The sequence below is a fragment of the Xenopus laevis genome, chromosome 7S, assembly GCF_017654675.1.
Source record: "Xenopus laevis strain J_2021 chromosome 7S, Xenopus_laevis_v10.1, whole genome shotgun sequence".
NCBI lineage: Eukaryota > Metazoa > Chordata > Amphibia > Anura > Pipidae > Xenopus > Xenopus laevis.
This window is the reverse complement of record NC_054384.1, coordinates 38,933,690-38,945,950: the sequence shown is the minus strand read 5'-3', so window position 1 is coordinate 38,945,950 and position 12,261 is coordinate 38,933,690. Positions and strand designations below refer to the sequence as shown.

Below are 12,261 nucleotides of genomic sequence, written 5' to 3'. Positions count from 1 at the left end.
TAGAAGAAAGGGGGAGATTGTGGGGAGATAGAAAAGTAGCTGTAGAAGGGGGAGCCCTGGCATTGCTGAGGAAGCAGCTTGTGAAGAACTACCTATAAGTATACCAAATAAAACACTTTGATGGAAATGTGCATCCTATTGTGCTAATTCAAAAAGCATTTGTGTCTGTGATCTGGTTGTCCTCTGCACCTGGATTAGAAAACAGATGCTTGTTGCAGAGAACATACATGACAGCCCTTTTCTTATTGCCTGCCTAAGGCCAGGTGCTAAGTATGCACAAGATCGAGGATGGGTAGATAGTGAAGAGGGGAACATCTACATGCCTTCTCTTACCTGACCCACATGAATACAGAGCTTCTGAATGTTTTGGTGTACTGTAAGACCTCTAGCAATTTTTGATGTCAGAGCAAAACTGTAAAGAAAAATCATGGCAGATTTGCAGATTTCACCCAGTGCTGAACTGCGTAAATGTCCCTTTCAATGTACTGGATGATTTAACCTACGTGCTGTTTCACTCTATGTATTTCTTCTATTCATGTATAGTCCTGTATTAACAGACAAAACAACTGGAACTTTGATTTCCAGTATTTCAACATTTTTTGATGGGGATGATGCTTGATTACCATAATTAGAAGCTGTCGTGGTACCATTTTTGGTGACCTAACCTGCAGCTAGTGATCAAGAGAAGGGTGTGGAATAAAAACTGACAATTGGCAATATATCTAAGTAAATACAGGTTGTTCTCACTTCAACCTCTGTGTTACCTTTTCAACAGAGTTGTACAGATTGTTATCAAATGTATGAATTTATTCACTACTAATTTATAGGCCTTTTGCACAGGAAGGGAACAAAACTTCTTCTGCTATAGGTTTGGTTAGAAAACTTTGTTGTACTTGGAAGTGAACATATCTTGAATGTTATAGGTACTGCAAAGGGAAAAATTATGATTTTGTCTTATGCATGTAAAGAAAAAACATATCAGATTTGCACATTTCACCCAATGCTGCACTGTTTAAATGCCCCTTTCATCTATGTATTTGTTCTATTCATGTATTGTCCTGTATTATAAACAACTGAAACAAATTTGATTTCAAGTATTTCAACATTTTTGATGGGGATGATGCTTGATTACCATAATAATAAGTTGCTGAGGTAACATTTTTAGTGATCTAACCTGCAGAAGTAAGCAGCTAGTGATCAAGAAAAGGGTGTGGAATAAAAACTGACAATGGCAATATATCTAAGTAAATATAGGTTGGAGGAGGAGAGACTGTCAACCTGGTGAAATCTGCATCTGAAAAGGTGGCCCTGGAAAACGAACCCAATGGGTTAAGTGGCAGGACCATGACTGGGCGACGAATAGGGCCCTATGGGAAGTGGTGGTGGATTATGGGGGTTGTAGAAGGATACAGGGACCAAGGAGGAGGAGCGACAGAGGGTATAAAGGGGGGGGGTCTGATTGAAGGGCAGTCATTTTACCTCAAGGTGGAGACAGCTCCCTCCCACCCACCCAGGGGTACAGGGAACAAGGGGATGGCCGGACAGCGATGGTTGTTTAGTCGCAGCAATATGGGGCGTGGTGGGCTGCACTATGGGCAGCCAAAAAGGGGAAAATAAAATGGAAGGAGATAGTTCAAATGTCAGGGGTAGGCCTTGGGGGCTAGGCCCCGTTAGGTGCCACAGTATGTGAGTGTGTTGGGAACTAGCCTCAGGTGTGAAATAAAGTCAAGAATTAAATGTGGTTATATGCAGCCAGCAATGGTTTATGTATTTGTTTGTGTATTGGTTTAAGAATATCATTATGGGTGGTTAGTAATTTGTATGTTTAAGGGATTATTTACAGTAAAGGGATTATTTACAGTAAAAGGTTAATAAACTAAGCTGCGAACTTTCCACCCAGACTTATTGGTGTCAGTGTCAGTTATTAGGGAAAAAGGGGCCCAGGCATTGAGGATCCACAAGTCATGGAAAGTTATGCAAATTCAGTAAGTTGTGTATAAAGTTTTGTCAAAACTTACATAGAAGCTTATGTAACATGTATCAAGCCATGATAATGCAAAGAAGCTAGACATCGGCTGACAGTGGCTAATTCTACTGACCACCAATCCCCAGTTCCTAACCTTATGCAATGTATGTAAGTTATGCAAAAATTTATGTTACTTTCAAAGATATTTATGTAACATTGGTATACAGAAATGACAAGGCACAGCTGTGTGACAGGGGTAGGTAAGGTTTTAACTTTCGCCAAACTCTATTGACCCCAATGAACTGATTTTTAATTAGCAAATGAATGAATGAAACTAGTTTTCTGAATTTTATCAGAGTCTCCGAAATTAACTTTTCATCAGTGGAATGACTAGTCGTTAGGCCGCACTGTAAAATTATCTAAACTTTGGGAAGAAGACATTTTACATGAATGTATATTAAAGCAACTTACAGGGGTGATCCTGGAGCTGCTGCCCCCTCCACACTTAAAAAGGGGGTAGAATCGCTAGTGCAATGAGCGCAATAGTGCTCTCTGCACTAGCGGAGCTGAATTTTCAGATTAAAACCCAGAAAGTTACAAGAGGCAGCTTTTTGCTGCTCCTAGTTACTGGCTACTAGCTGCGTCTGAGGCAAGGTTTTCTCCACTGGGCCCCCTGTAGTTCCTGGGCCATTTAGCAGTTGCAGGTTCTGTTTCCTCTATACAAACACCTCCTAATTTTCAGTAAAATGACCAGTGAGTTTGCACCACATTAGCTGTGATTCAATCATTTGTCCTAGCAAAACTTACCTAACTACTAGTCAATCATTTGTATAGCACACACAAGAGGTGTGGCCAAAAATGCTGGTACTTTGTGCTTGTGTTCATGGGGGCCCCATATAAATAACTTGTACAGGGCCAACGATGTATTACCTACCTGTATTACTAAATCTAGAAAAATTGAAATTTCTTTACATGATAGTACTAGTCTTTTGTAATTTTGGACTAAATTATGTTTTTGTCTTTCTATCATGCAAATGTACCAATTGCCACAGATGTAATACCCCCACTACAATGACTGTTGGAGATTTTTCACCACTTTGCCCTAATTTCTTATTGGCACTATACTAACTACACTATCACTCAACTCGCATCGTTTCGCAAATTTTTCGCCGTTTTGCAAATTTCGCTGGAAATTTGCAAATTTTTCGGCGAAACGGCGCAAATTTGCCCATCACTAAACATCACCTTAAAAGCTGTTTTGAAAGCTTTGGTTCATATCTTACATGGTTTGAACCAATTTATATTAAGAAAACATGCCATGGTTTTGTGAAGATAATAAAGACAATTTTACAGTAGCATAGAAGGTAATAGCACATAATGGAAATTCATAGGCATTTCTTAAGCTCCTCCCAGACCAGTTTAGATACTAAGCATTTATTTTTAAGATTGTTATTGGTATTAAAGCAGTTGTCTCTCAAGAATGCCAACAAGCAGAATAAATAATAATGTGGCTGCAGGACCTCCAGTAGATATTTTGAGATTGTTATTGGTATCAGTGCAGGTGTCTCTCCAAATGCAAACAAGATTATACAAGATTAAACAAGAGTATATCTTTGCTGCCAGTGGAAAGATTTTCAGTGATCATGTCACCTGCAGAACTGAATACCCACTCTGACAGGACACTGGCAAGCAGAACAAGTCAGAATCTCCAGTTCATACTGTGTCAATTATGGCCACTGGTCAAGCACTGACATTCAAAATCAATGGGGCCATTATTGTGGATGGTGACTTGCACACCGATGCCACATGTGTTCTAGTAATTGGTGACAGCTACGGCTGCTGTTATGACCTGCTATTGTCTCTCCACATATCCAGATCTACACCCCCTCTACTTGCAATGCTGCTGCTTGGTCCACATCTCTAGAGGATATGTGTTGTTGTAGTGGAGGCCCAGAAGTGGCAGGCAGTGAGAATGCCTTCATGAGCTTTGAGTGCAGAACCCTCCTCAAATGACCCACCATCCTCTCTATCTCTAGCTGGGTACAAGGAATTCCCTCAGCATACTCTTTGCCATGACTCTAGCATGGTGGCCACCGAATAAGTATTCTGGTTTTTCATGGTCTAGTTCCAGGGCTAAAGATATACTGTAGGCAGAGTAGCTCTGCATATGGGCAGCCATGTAGGCAGATGCCCCCAACTTCTCACAAATCTCTTCTCTACCACTTTCTGTATCAACCCCATCTTTTCCCTCTCTGTTTTGTTCTGAGCTCAGCTACAGAAAATAGCTGGGGTCTGTGGGTGGTGCATGCCTTGGGTCTTTTCTCACTTCTCTACAGACACCTACTTCTTTCCTTCCTACTCCAAAAAATGGACTCCAGCAAATTTGCGCCGGCGAATGTGCGCCGGCATTCAAAAAAACTGATGCCGTCATCAAAAACGAGACGCCGGCACCGTTTTGTGAATTTCTCGCCGAATTGAAACTCCCCAAATTCGCTTCTGCAAAAAATCTGAGATTTTTATTTTATTTAAGGTGAGATCCCAGCAACTATTGTACTTACAAAGTACGTGCAGGGAAGTATTTTAAGGAGAGGTTAACAAATAACTCCACCCACCCGTGATTAAGTGATGACATCATAACAATGACATTTGTATTGATGCACAAATCAAATCCTGATGTTCTCAATCCAAAAAGGATACATAGTACCTTTGTGTCTTATTTGTCCATAATTGTCTGTGGGTAACAATAGTCCATAAATTTCTATCCTCTGTGTTGAGAACAATCAAAGATGTTTTTTTTTTTCACTTATGCACTTACTAGTAATAACAATCCCATAATTAAAAGTTAAGGCTTATCACTTAATGATTTATCAATAGAAACAGGAATAACTTATTTGCTCATTCAATCCCATTGGTGTTAGAGTATTCAATTTTTCAATCCATAGGACTTTTTGTTGCAACAGTAATCTATTTCTATCACCATCCATCTGGGGAATTTTACAATTTGTAATACTAGCCATCTCAATCCATAGGTCTTAAAGTGGCTACTTATTGGAGTCACATATTTCATTCTTTCCAAATCACAATTGTCAATTGACCTCTTGTTTTCCCCAATATGTTATTTCACCTGTCTTTTTGTTTTATCAACATAGGCTTTACCACAAGGGCATTTGAGCATATAAATGACCCCCACTGTATTACATGTGGCAAAGTCCTGTAATTTAATTACAAATCCTTTTTAGGGACGATTACATTTATTTATTATTGCACTTAATAATGCCATTGCAGCAATGGCAAGATAAGCAGGGATAAGTAACCTTTTGTGGTGTACCAAAAAAGGTAGGCTGGCGATTGTCACCCTCAATTAAATCAGTTCTAACCAATTTTTCCCCAAGGCTTCTAGCCTGTTTATAGGAGAACATAGGTTTTTCTTTAAACAAGTTGCCAAAATGTTTATTATTCCCTAGTATCTCCCAATGTTTGTACACAATGGATTTGATATTTCGGGAATGTAAACTGTAACCAGTCACCAATGGTATTATTTTCATTTTTCGTTCCTTGTTATTTTTAGGTGGTCCTGAGAGAAGGCTAGATCTGTTCATTTCCATATTCCCATTCCCTATTCATATGTTGGAATAAGTACTCACATGCATAGCCTCTCTCCTCAAACCTTTGCATCATTTCTAACATTCTTTTATGGCATAACTGGTCATCTGAGAAAATTCTCCTTACTCTCAGAAATTGGCTGTAAGGGACACCCCTATTTAACCTCTTGGGATGAAAGCTTGAATTCATTAAAAGATTGTTTCTATCTGTCTCCTTGCGAAACAGGTCTGTACTCAGCCCATTTAAATGCTTAATTACCAATACCAAACTAATACTTTTCTCATGACATGTCAATGTGAACTTAATAGTGGCATGTATGGATCTAGGCATAATACAGTTTGTCTGGATCATAAAGAGACATATAAGTCATAAGTCAGACTGGGTAAACAATGAAACAATGTACAAACTGGTAGCACTATTAAATATATGATCACTAATGCAAGAAGCTTGAATGGTAAACAGGATGCATTTGCATTAATGATACTGGATGATCAATGTGATGTAACCGATATAAACAAAAACATAGTTGAATGTCACAAGACTGGGCAGTAAACAGAGAGTGCATTTAAAATTCTTAATAATGTAACGCTTTTAACACTGAGTCAACTATTTGTCTTATACAGATATATATAATAAACAGATGGAAGCTTGTCCATAGGAAGAACAGATTATTGTGTTGCAACAATACTTCTTTTGGCTTCTTTGGCTTTAAGAAAAGATCCCCGATTTCTATCTTGGTTTTGTTGGGGCTTCTGAAAGCATTGCATGTGGCTGTAAGCACCATATCATGCCTAACTGACATCATCATCATCATTTATTTATATAGCTCTGTCAAGATATGCAGTGCTTTACTGCAGTTATAGCAAACAGGGAATAAATGGTGGATAGCAAACAAGGATTACAGAATATAACCCAAAAAGAGGTGCCTTTATTCAAACGCAAAAAAGATCTTTCACAACTATTAGTTGAGGTCTGACAAGGTCAGAGCAACAAACAAAATTTTAAGAAAAAGAAAAAAGAAACCCAACCAATAGTTATGATTCTAAGGTTGACAGAGAATTTCTAATAAGTGATGCACCCTACTTATTCAATGACAATAATTCCTAAGAAATTATACTTAAAAAGATTTTAAAGTGCCAGTGCTGCTATAACCACATTAACTTTTCCTGATTATTTTAAGATCAAAAAATTTGAAAAGTCGAACTAATTCAATTCATCTGTGAGATAATATTACTCCTTAAATTCATCCATAAATAGAAAAATTCATTATTTAAGTAAAGTGCAGTGCAATAATTTAGGATATTAGACCCAAAAAGATAAATTAGTTGATTTAAAAAAGTAATTAAAAATGACCAAACATGGTAGTGGGTTAAAAAATGTAGTCACAATCCAAAGAATAAGTGGTAGAAATTGGAAAAAGTAGATGGTGGAGTTGTCCCGTAAACTATCTACCTGATTTTTTCTAGAGCCTGGGACACCACAAAAATAAGGCAGGACAGGGTAACCGGGGCTGTGGACTTGGTATTTAACTTGCCCTAGATGTTTACAAGAGGCTAGGTAACCCTAAAAAGCCACAAACCGTCGGCCCCTTAGAATGGAAGGAAGATTGTAAGAGGTTATATAGAGTAGAAGAGGATTTGACCCAAAAAAAATTCTTGCCCCCACTTCCGTAGAAAAAACCAGCACGACTATTTAGTTATAGATCGTGTTTACAAAAAGATTCAATTTGAGCAAAAGAGGAATACTGAGAACGCTGACGTACGTTTCGCTAAATAGCTTTGTCAAGGTGAAAATGAAGAGCCTCACCGGTGTGCGTGTAGAAATAGACTTCTGCCAAGCGCGTCACTGATCTCGTCTCTCGCGAGATTCGCGTCATTGATCTCGCCTCTCGCGAGGTTATAGTTACCAAACATGCGCCGAACTTAGTTCTCTTACTTCTCGCCGGTGTACTTCATCTTGTCACTCCCACCAGGATCAAGATGCGCATTGGTGTACTCCCACTATGATGTCTCTTGCGGGAGTACAAAGATGGACTCTCTCAGCCATTATAATTAATTCCTAATAACTGTAATCCTGGGTTAAAAATCATATAAAAAATTAATATCAATTTCAGCTATATGATAAATTAAAAGTAATTTTTTTTTTTTTAAACGATATTAATTATATAATTTACCAATCAGTTATCTAGTGTTGTGACTTAAAAGAACACATACAGAATTTATTTATTTAAAACCCATAGGGGGAGATACGATTTTTAGCAGTGTATAAAATATTTTCGTTCATTCCCTTTGGAGCGATAGTGTCTAATTTGAATATCCAGTAGCTCTCTTTAAAAGTGCTTGCTCCAGATCACCTTTACGAACCCCCAAATTAATTTTCTCTATCACCCAAAATTTCAGTACTGTCGGATCCATATTATGGTGTTTTAAAAAATGATGGGCTACTGTTGATACTGTTTTATCTTTCTTAATTGAATTTGCTGCAGTTCTTATTGTGCTACAGTGTTGTTGTAGCCTATGTTTCACCATTTGAGATGTCATTCCGATGTATTTCTTCTGACATGGGCATTCAACACAGTAAATCACGCCTTGTGTCCGGCAATTAATATAACTGTTCACCCTGTGATGTATACCAAAGCGATCTTCAAAGGATTCCATTTTTAACATTTTATTGCACATATTACAGTTTCCACAGGGGAAACAGCCCCAGTTTTTTTGATTTGTTCTAGAGTCAGATGTCTGGAAGTGGCTTCTTGTGAGGATTTCTTTTAAGTTTGGACTTCTCCTATAACAAATAGAAGCTCTTCCCTGTAGTGAGCTCTCCAATATTTCATCCTCTAAAAGTACGGGCCAGTGTTTATTTAAAATCTCCTGAATTTGAGAGCTGCTGGTGTTATAAGTGGTAATAAATCTTACAATATTATTATCCTGTGTAAAACACAGAAACTTGCAAAATGGGAGCCATTTTTTTCAAGATAGGAGTCCTCTAACAATGCAGGGCATGTGTGTAGCAGTATACTAAGTGAAACACGCATGTGTATTGGTCTTCCCATGGAGTCCAATCCAATTCAGCACATTCAGACACAAAGCAAAAGATACCATATTCATTTATCATCACAGACTACAATGCTTGAAACTAAGGGAAAAATTTTTATTTGTAGCCCCAAAGGTGAAAAAAGGTTATACAAACAAAACACCCATAGAAGATGGGTTTCATCAAATTGCACTGCGCGTCAAAAATAACGTCGCGCGTTAAAACACTTATTTGCGTCCGCGACAAAATATTTTGACGACGAAATCGGGCCGCGGGTCTCGTTTCGCGAATTTTTCGACGTTTCGCGAATTTCGCTGGAAATTCGCGAATTATTCGGCGAAGCGAAACGCGACAGATTCGCCCATCACTAGTAGTAACTTTTACCTTCAAATATCCATTACATAGTTAAAGAAGTAGTTCACTTTTATGTAAGCTTTTAGTGTGTTAAATAATGTCCTATTGTTTGCAACTTTTCAGTTGGTCTTCCTTTTTTTAATTTTTTTAATTTTTTGAGTTATTTGCCTTCTTCTTTTGCCTTTTTGCAGCTTTCAATAGGGGTACTGACCACAGCAGTCAAAAAAGTATGCTCTGTGAGGCTACAGTTGTATTGCTATTGCTAGGTTTTATTACTTATCATTTGATTCAGTTCCCCTACGATTTATATACCAGTCTCCTATTTAAGCCGCTGCCTAGTTGAAAGGGTAAATTGGACCCTAGCCATCAAATAGTTGCTGAAATTCCAAGCTTGAAAACTACAGTTTACAAAAACAGTTTACTGTTTACAGCATAATAAAAGTTGAGTTAAAGGTGAACTAGCCCTTTATTTTATTATTTTTTTCATACCACTTTTTTATTTAATACTTAAACATCATGTTGATTTCACTAAAAGATGCATATGCACAAAATAATATTTTATTCAATTTAAAACATTAAGGAACAGTTACTGTATTCAGAGTGAGTGACTGACACACAACTGTGTAATGTACTTTAAGCAAAGTAAAATAAATAGGTTGAATTTCCTCGTGAGTTTTTTACTTCTTGGCTCTTCCACCTCAGTGGCTGCCTTGTCCTCCATGGTGGCCATGGTGTCCATGGTGGCCATGGTGCTCATGCCCTTGACCTTGCTGCTGACAGGGGTTAGTTGTTTGGCAAAGATATATATATATATATATATATATATATATATATATATATATTTGGCAATAGGTTGATTTCCCTCGTGAGTTTTTTACTTCTTGGCTCTTCCATCTCTGTGGCTGCCTTGTCCTCCATGGTGGCCATGGTGTCCATGGTGCTCATGCCTTGACCTTGCTGCTGACAGGGGTTAGTTGTTTGGCAAGGATCTAAGGAAATAAAATAAGTTCAGTTGTTTTTATTTTTTGCATATCTGGTTAATGCTACAAAGTATTTTAAGTGGGAAACATGTTGTTACACAGTTTTAATTGGCTGGGGGCTGTGGAGAAGCTGCTATGCCATATGGTGCATACCTGTTGCTGGTACTTTGCTTGCGTGGCTCAATGCTTTAGTTTGCATTATCCTATTTTTATTAATAAATTTGAAATTCAAAGTAATTTTTTGGATACTTCGACCATCGAATAGGATACTGCGACTTCGAATTTACTTCGACTTCGATTCAAAGTAAAAATCGTTCGACTATTCGACCATTCGACCATTCGATAATCGAAGTACTGTCTCTTTAAAAAAAACTTTGACTTCAATACTTCGCCAAATTAACCTGCCGATGTGCTATGTTAGGGGGAACTGCCAGAGCATATTTCTAAGTTTTTGGGTTTCGAAGTACGATAAAATCATTCGAATCGTACTATTCAAAGTACGATTGGAATACGATCGTACAATGAATAAAATCCTCCCACTTCAAATTCAATGTCGGAGGATTCTATACCATGGTCGAATTTCGACGTATTTTCCACTTCGAAATTCGACCCTTGATAAATCTGCCCCTAAAAGTAGTAATAATTTGTCTGACCCATTTCATTGATGCATTCATAAAGTGAGGGATCAGATATTCTTTTACTATCATCGAAGAAAAGAAAAGAATTTTAAAAAAAGGGAAAAGTTCTGTATACTGTATATGTACCCAATATAAATGGTTGGTTGTGGTTACATTTGACAACATACATAAGGCTAAAACGAGCCACTAGATCCAGTCTATTGGCGATTGTAAAAATGTATTTGTTGAATACCAAATAACATGTTCTTACTTGTTTGTTGGACAGTGCTTGTGCCCTGGCATTGTTGTATTGGTATATTTGCTGTAAAAAGAAAAAATGCATGCCTGTTAAAAGCATTATTGCATGTTAAATGTTTCAACTTCTTTGTAAAATTTAGCTTTAAAGCTAGTTTTCAATGGACTTTTGATGATGAATCCTTCAGTTATTAATAGTAAAACATGTTTTCTTTAGAACATAGAAATGCTTCTTCATCAAACATTTCATGTACATCACATATATGTATTCTGAAGTCAATTTAGAACAAGGAGATCAGGATGTTGAAATTAAACTTTAGGAAATGAATAACTTGGTAATTAACTATAAGCTTGTAAAAGTTATACTTTTAAATGTTTCATTGTGAAATGCTAAATTTACTTCCCTGTACTATTTCCTTCCTGTTATTCAGGAAGAATGTCAAAGAGTTCTAAGAGGTCATAAAGTTTGCTAATAAAAGAAGGTTCAAATATTTCCAAAAGTATGAATATGTTTAAATGAGTAAATATAAAATGTAATATTTCAAATAAGATAAACATCTTTTCCAGACTAGTCCATTTAACATACAAACTACTTTTCATTTAAGAAGGGGGGCCTTTTTTCGGCAGATTTAGCCATGAAAATATTGCCATAGACTCTAATGTATAGTAAAAAAAAAATAATAATAATGCGAAAGAGTGCCCGTTGACTTCAAAGTGTTTTCCAATTTTTTGCTGCTTCGCTAATTGTTGGCTAAATGCGAAAAGGAAAAAATTTGCCCATCACTAGAAGGAACATGCATTTTGATTAATCATCTGCCAGAGAAGGCTACATTCTGCATAATGCAAGTGCAAACAAAACAAAGTACATAATTTCAAGTTGGTTAAAAATTATGTTAGTGTTTCTTAAATGACAAACCTTCATATTAGTATATATGTGTGTAAACCTCTAAGCACAAACAAACAAATACAAATAATTACAAAATAATGGACTCTCACTAATATTTATCACAGATTACTTACTGCCAGTAGTTCCACAGATATTGTTCCACTGCCACCACAGCCATATCCACCACTACCTCCACCACTGCTGGAACCACAACCGCCACCACCAATGATGCCACTTCCACCCTTAGTTCCAGACATGTCTGTATTATGTATAATCTGTTTAAAGATTGGAGAACTGGTGTGGATTCTTCAAAAGTTACTGATGTCAGTACTTATATTGAAGCCATGCTTTTTCTTTTTTTGGCAGGATTTTTAAAGGATCAATGTGTTCTTTGTAAAACACCTATAAATAAGAGTTTACATTTTAATGCATTATTTCCTTTATATGTTAAAATGGGTGTATCTTCTTTAGGACAAATTCAAATTAATTCAACATTGTGGTGATCAATGATGTATGTATTTTTTAATCCTTTATATACACGTTATTCAGTGATAGTGAGTGTGATTA

General features: G+C 37.0%; 1 long non-coding RNA gene across 1 annotated transcript; it reads right to left on the bottom strand.

Moving 5' to 3' along the window:
- Positions 1-9,878: 9,878 nt before the first annotated feature.
- LOC121396143 lies at positions 9,879-11,847 on the bottom strand. The gene is made up of 3 exons (XR_005962857.1): positions 11,829-11,847; positions 10,825-10,875; positions 9,879-9,945 (listed from the first exon to the last, which is right to left on the bottom strand). It is a non-coding gene; the product is annotated as an uncharacterized LOC121396143 (long non-coding RNA).
- Positions 11,848-12,261: the final 414 nt, after the last annotated feature.